The 6966-nt window shown below is 39.4% G+C and overlaps 1 long non-coding RNA gene across 1 annotated transcript; it reads right to left on the reverse strand.

Moving 5' to 3' along the window:
* Window positions 1-344: 344 nt before the first annotated feature.
* LOC111191198 (uncharacterized) lies at window positions 345-6668 on the reverse strand. The gene is made up of 5 exons (XR_007429138.1): window positions 6402-6668; window positions 4610-4679; window positions 3518-3608; window positions 2611-2744; window positions 345-2486 (listed from the first exon to the last, which is right to left on the reverse strand). It is a non-coding gene; the product is annotated as an uncharacterized LOC111191198 (long non-coding RNA).
* Window positions 6669-6966: the final 298 nt, after the last annotated feature.

The following is a 6966-nucleotide window of genomic DNA, read 5'->3' on the forward strand; positions in this document are numbered from 1 at the left end:
ACCAGATACATTATTTATATAAATTCAATTAAAGGAATAACTTTCACGGAAATACAAAACTGAAATTGTCCTTGGAGCTGACATGACCTTATCAACCTTATCATATTTGGGAATATGAGACACATGGGATAATCAGCTTTTAACTTCAGAACATCTCTGTTCATTACATTAATAATAAATCAATAATTTCTGATTGATTCTTTCAGTGTTTAGTTGAAGTGTTAAAAAGTGGTTGAATGTGGGCATCAAATCCACATTTAATAAAATATTAAAATTATTTTTTTTCCATAAACACATTTCAAGAAACTTAGCGATAGTGTGATCAAATAAACAGACACAAGTGATAGCAATAAAAAAACATTTATTGACAAAGTTAAGAAACAAACAAAATTAAGAACAGTTAAAAAAAAAAAAAAGTGTCCAAACCTCTTTTGAGTAAGCATAAAGGAGACAGCGGCAAAGAAAATTCTCTCAGAAAGAGAGATAGAAACCTTGAGAGGAACCCATACTACTTGGGTCAATACACAAATTGAAAAATGTAAAAATCTGAAAAAGACAAAGAGCATAAACATTAAATGAAACAAAAATATATACAATGCAAATATAAAATCCCGTATAAAGACATACAATTAATAAACAATGTAATACAAAGCTGAAAGAAAATTAAATAAAAAATAATGTATAAATATCAGAATTAAGTACAGAAAGATTAATAGTAAAATAGTAAAAGGTAAGTACAATATTAATTGATTAAAGCACTAAAAGACAAACGTTAAAATGTTTTTAATGAATATAAGCCCAAAATAAGACTAAAACACCAATACAATAACCATTAATAAAGCAAGTAACTAAGCAATAAAAGAAATATATACAAAAAGTGTATGGATTAAAACACTAACAGTATACTACATAAAGAAATACAGTTAAGTAATTAATAAACATCAAAAGATAAACAATATCAAGATAAAAGGATTAAAGCCTTAAGTACATGAACACAAATACAAAACAGGAAGCAATTAAAAGCATACAATACACAAAACGATTAAAACATTTATATAGTTAAAGAAAATCATTACCTTTTTAAAAGTATGGAATCAATAGCTTTATTAATACCTGCTATTTTCCTTAGGTGTGTTTTATAAAATAAAAAAAAACCTCTAAACTAGAGTATAGAGCTGGGCGATATGGCCGAAAAAAAAAAAACTCAGATTTTTTTTTTTTTAAATCCAATTTTCGATTTAAATCGATTTTTTCCCCCTACTAAAGATCAAACTAAAGATGATAAAGAAATGGTTAAAAACCAGTTCTTATTTAATTTGTTTTCACTTAAAATGTTCCATTTGTGGTTAAAGTGCAACCAGAAACAAGCAAAAAAAAACTATTGTAAACAGTGAGAACATCTAGTGACTTTTAGAAAGCTTTCTCCAACATAGTTTAGGTACTAACACAATGCACCCTCAAACTTAAAAAATAAATAAATAAAACACACACCCTTAAAAACAAATAGAAATAAATGAAATGGTGCCCTTTTTTGATAAAACTTACAAAGTAGACAATAGAAAACAAGTACAATTTATATGCTCTTAAGTAAATACTTTTCCCTATTGGGCTAGAATTGCAAAACAAAGCTTTTAAATAAGTGCCAGTGTTCTATAAAATGAGATCTTTTCTCATGAATATGCAAAACATCTTAACTTGTAGTGCATACAAAACCTGGTACACGGTTGGAAGATGTGCCAGGGACAGTTCCTTGTTTAACGTTGAATGGTGAACTGGTGCTGCTGCTGCGTTCATTCCTATGGTAGTAGCACTTCTCCCACTCCGCTACATGCTTCTGTTTAAGGTATAGTGATAAATTGGTTCACCTTACAGCGAGGACCTGTTTGGTCTACGTCCGACGCCGCAAAACCGAACCAACTCCAGATCACGGAGCTAGTTGCTCTTAAGCTCCGCCGTCATGTGTTTTGTGTATGTGTGTGTGTTTGTGCGTGCAAGGGAGAGAGGGAGTGAGGGAGGGGCGGGGGGTGCGCGCGCTGGAGGGAGGGAGGTATGGAGGGAGCTAGCTAAGCTCACTCTGTGCCCACAGAGGAGCGTCTGTGGTGAAAAAGAAAACTCAGAGAAAATCGATTTTCATAAAAACACATTGTCCTTAACTGTAAATTCGAATTTATCGATAAAATCGATTAATCGCCCAGCTCTACTAGAGAACTCTCTAAACTACAGATTGAAAATATAGATTTTTTTTTATTATTATTATTATTGTTTTATATGGTACCTGACTGAGGTGTGCCTGATGTGGTGGCTGTGTCGTGGTGTATACTTAGCCAGGGGTCATAGAGCAGATGGTGGAGAGATGATCTGAGACTTCTTTGAGGTGATCCCCGTGCTGGTGTTGAAGGGTCACCTCTCACACACAGCAGGATGATTCCTATCTGCAACACTGTGGAGGATTTGGCCTCATGGGTAAACCACTCATGAGGAAGGTCCTGAAAATTAAATTAGAGACAGTGACTGAGCGTTAAGGAATGTTTTTGACCTGAATCTCTATTCAGTAATGGTAGCTTCTACGAAGACAGTTCTCTGCCTGTAGTGTTCACTGAAAACCCATACCAGAAGAACAGAAGATGAAGGCGTGGTTCCTAACTGTACATCTGAAACAGGATGTTCTATGGCTTGAGGTCACAGTGCAGAACCCCTCTGGCATGGACCTCAATCACGCCTTCAACTAGCTGCCTTAGAAGTACCTGCAGAGTACACAGAGCCCATTATAGTAAAGTTAAATTGGCTGAAATTTATCCCAACATTTGCAATACTTGTGATTGTCGGCACGCTGCCACGTTCAATAAAAAAAAATATATATAAGTACCTACAGAGTGTAAGAAACAGACAGAAGGAAATTACAGTCGCTATAGAACAGGCAAACAGTTATCCAGTGGGTAGCTGCTACATTAAGGGTGAAGAGAGAAGAGTGTTCAGGTACCTAACGATTTTCCAATGATTTCACAGTTGCAGACAAATTTCCAGAGTCAGGATAAAATCACGAGAGTCTGGCTAGAGTCGAGCTGCAGTTGAGTTGCGGTCGTGTCATCTCAATCGTTAAGTGTAAGGTGGTTACGATTGAAAGTTTTAGTCAGTCGGGTTTGGGTACTGGCGCTCCGATAAAATCAACTGTGTTTGTTTTTTATTTATTAGCAGTGTGAGCAGCAGCTGTAAGATCGAAACAGCGTATTACACCTCTCTGTTTGGAAAGTGGACTGCAAAGGCAGGATTTTACAAGATGGGAAGGAAAAAAAAAGCACATTCAACAACAAACATGATTTACCACCTGAGAAACAATAAGCACCCAGCACAATCCTCCCAGTACACTGCAGACACTCAGTACAATTAGCAACAGCACTGCCAACACATTTCTCTGTGTGTGTTTCCGTCCCTTAATTAGTTCCCCCGGTAAGTCAGTAATAAGAACAAATAGAGTAATAATATTAAGCTATTAATGTATTAACATATATTCATCAACCTCTTTTGGGTGGGGATGGAGAAGGTGGAGTGGCCAGTGCTTCAGCTGGAGCTCCAGGACACTGAGGATGTTGTGTCTTTTGGAACTGGGCCTGATTTTACAGAACAGAAACAAAACAGTTCATGGTAGCTGTATCAATTTATCCAATAAAGTACAGGTCTACAGGTCTTACTTTATATAAATAAAACTAACCGACATAAAAAATATATTTTTTAAAACACACAGGCCTGCATGAAAATGTTCAGGACATCCAGAATGGCAAGTATTTAAAAACACGGTCCAGTGTTAATTTTTAGTAACATGTTTAAAGTCTATACTATCTAAGCCAGTGAGACAAATACAGCAACTTTTCTAAAATTACACTCTTCTACTGCAGCACAGACGTACACTCCCTCCTTAAAAAAAATGCTCAAAACCAGAAAAAAACAAACACACCCTGGGAGGTTAGCTCTTTAAATAGCTTTTGACCAGCATAGGTAATGTTTATTTCTGGATGATCAGCTGGACTCAGCAGGGCCAACATTAGTAGCCTAGTCTTTTAAAATTAATTAACTCATTTTTAAACCCATAAAGTCCAGTAACAGCTGTGTTTATTTGTTTTTTAAAGTCACTGGTTAGCTGCGGGTGTAACTTCACAGACCGCGATCTCAGTTCACAATTATGCAGCCACACATCTTATAAAATCTCCTGCTCCTAACCAAACATCCAGCACAACAAACCCAGCTTTAAACCCAAACCATCGCTGTATAAACAGAGACAGAGGAGAAGTTTTCTTTCAGTGTTTTCTGACAGAAACTCTGAGGATTCAAAAAAAAGACAAGAGTGTGTTTACTAATCCGTTACTCGTTCGTGATGAAGTTAACGCTAACTTGCACGTACAGTGGATTCACGCGGTTAGTTCATAGTATGCAAAATGCAGTGAATGCTGCTGTTTGGGGTCAAAATAAACTAAACACCTTAGCTAATAAATCATGGACTGCAGAAAACTAAGCCGGAGACACAACAAACGCTAGCTCTGTAAATTAGTTGTCTAACGGAGTTACGTTAAGTGCATAAACTGCCTGCACAGATCAGAACATAACAGCAGCTTACCTTTTCATGTTAAATCCACGACGAAAGCATTCTTTTCTCGTATCTTTATAAAATCCAGTTGCAGCGTCACCTGCTCGTTCAGAAACAAAACAAACACCCAGCGCCACGCTGTAGTTCAGATCAGATCGCGTTTCACCGAGAGCTGAAACAGCCAGTTAGCTAACGGTAGTTAAAATACCCAACAGGCCTGAGAGCTCCTCTCGGTACTCCGGTGTAATCCGTCAGGGTTTTTGTAGATATTTAACTTCTGAATCTTATTAATACTGAATTAAAGTATGGAAATCTGGCTAATGTTAAAAAGTCAACTAGCTTTTTACCAAAACACTTTTAGTTAATTTCTACCTAATTTTAGCTGTGTGTTCCCACAAGAGGAAAAAAAAAAAAAAAAAAAAAGGGGGGGGGGGGGGGGGGGAAGGCGTCTGCGCATGCGCGAAATTTAGCGGCAGTCTGCGCATGCGCGAAATTTAGCGACCGACTGCGCATGCGCTAATTTTCGCGCATGCGCAGTCGGCCGCTAATTTTCGCGCATGCGCAGTCCGCCGCTAATTTTCGCGCATGCGCAGTCCGCCGCTAATTTTCGCGCATGCGCAGTCCGCCGCTAATTTTCGCGCATGCGCAGTCCGCCGCTAATTTTCGCGCATGCGCAGTCGGCCACTAATTTTCGCGCATGCGCAGTCGGCCGCTAAATTTCGCGCATGCGCAGTCGGCCGCTAATTTTCGCGCATGCGCAGTCGGCCGCTAAATTTCGCGCATGCGCAGTCCGCCGCTAATTTTCGCGCATGCGCAGTCGGCCGCTAAATTTCGCGCATGCGCATTCGGCCGCTAAATTTCGCGCATGCGCAGTCGGCCGCTAATTTTCGCGCATGCGCAGTCGGCCGCTAATTTTCGCGCATGCGCAGTCGGCCGCTAATTTTCGCGCATGCGCAGTCGGCCGCTAAATTTCGCGCATGCGCAGTCGGCCGCTAAATTTCACCCTTTTTTTTTATTTTTTTTTTATTCGTCTTGTGGGAACACACTGCTAAAATTAGGTATAAATTAACTAAAAGTGTTATGGTAAAAAGCTAGTTGACTTTTTAACACTAGCCAGATTACCATACTTCAATTCAGTATTAATAAGATTCAGAAATTAAATATCTACAAAAACCCTGCCGAATTAGACCGGAGTACCGAGAGGAGCTCTCAGGCCTGTTGGGTATTTTAACTACCGTTAGCTAACTGGCTGTTTCAGCTCTCGGTGAAACGCGATCTTATTACTGAACTACAGCGTGGTTTAAAAGCTACTGCTGATTGAGAAAAACACATCCTGTGTTGGGAGAGAAGGTCGTGAATCAGCTCTTAAGCGGCGCTGGGTGTTTGTTTTGTTTCTGAACAAGCAGGTGCTGCTGCAGGTAATCGAGCTAACTGTAGCTAATTACCTTAGCCGGTTGAGCTAACTGTAGCTAATTAGCTTAGCCGGTTGAGCTAACTGTAGCTAATTAGCTTAGCCAGCCATGCTCCACTCGCTAGCTCGCTAACGTTAGCTATCTTACAGCGTTATTCGCCGTTAACACGCTTTAAATAGTGGTAAGACTATTTAAAGCGTGTTAACGGCGAATAACGCTGTAAGATAGCTAACGTTAGCGAGCTAGCGAGTGGAGCATGGCTGGCTAAGCTAATTAGCTACAGTTAGCTCGATTACCTGCAGCAGCACCTGCTCGTTCAGAAACAAAACAATCACCCAGCGCCGTTTAAGCATCATAATAAGACCGCGCTTCACCGAGAGCTGAAACAGTCAGCTAACTAAATTACTCACCGGGACTTACAGAGCTCCGCCGCGCTGCTCTAATCTAATCCGGCAGGGTAATAATCACTATCGGTGCTGGAGGCCCGCTAGTGCCGCTGTTTTAAGACTGAGGGGCTTTAAATGAAAACAGAGTAAAGAGCAGCGCAGCGGACCTTCAGCACCAGAGTGAAGAAATACTGGATTATTTGACCCAATATTAATAACTGTTCCCCATAAAACACAGCGAGGCTTTGGACTCCTGCAGTCCCCATGCAGCTCCCGGAGAAAAGGACGTCTTTTTTGTGGCTGCTGATTCAGTGGAGTGGAGCCACGACCATTCAAAACTAGGTTCAGGGTTTTTTTGTTGCCCGAAAGGTTTTTAATTTGTGTGTTTTAATATATTCATTATATGTTATATTGTATTAAAACATGAGATATAAACGTAAATAATCATAATTTAATAGGAACGGTGAAATATATTATTTTAATTATATTAAATATCATGCCTCAAAATCTCAGATCTCCCCCTCTTTTCCAGTGACTTTGGTTTCTTCCAAAAGTCTGTTGATGAGAGGGCGGGCGGAGCTGGACTTGA

This window comes from Astyanax mexicanus, chromosome 23 (assembly GCF_023375975.1).
Source record: "Astyanax mexicanus isolate ESR-SI-001 chromosome 23, AstMex3_surface, whole genome shotgun sequence".
Classification (NCBI taxonomy): Eukaryota; Metazoa; Chordata; class Actinopteri; order Characiformes; family Acestrorhamphidae; genus Astyanax; species Astyanax mexicanus.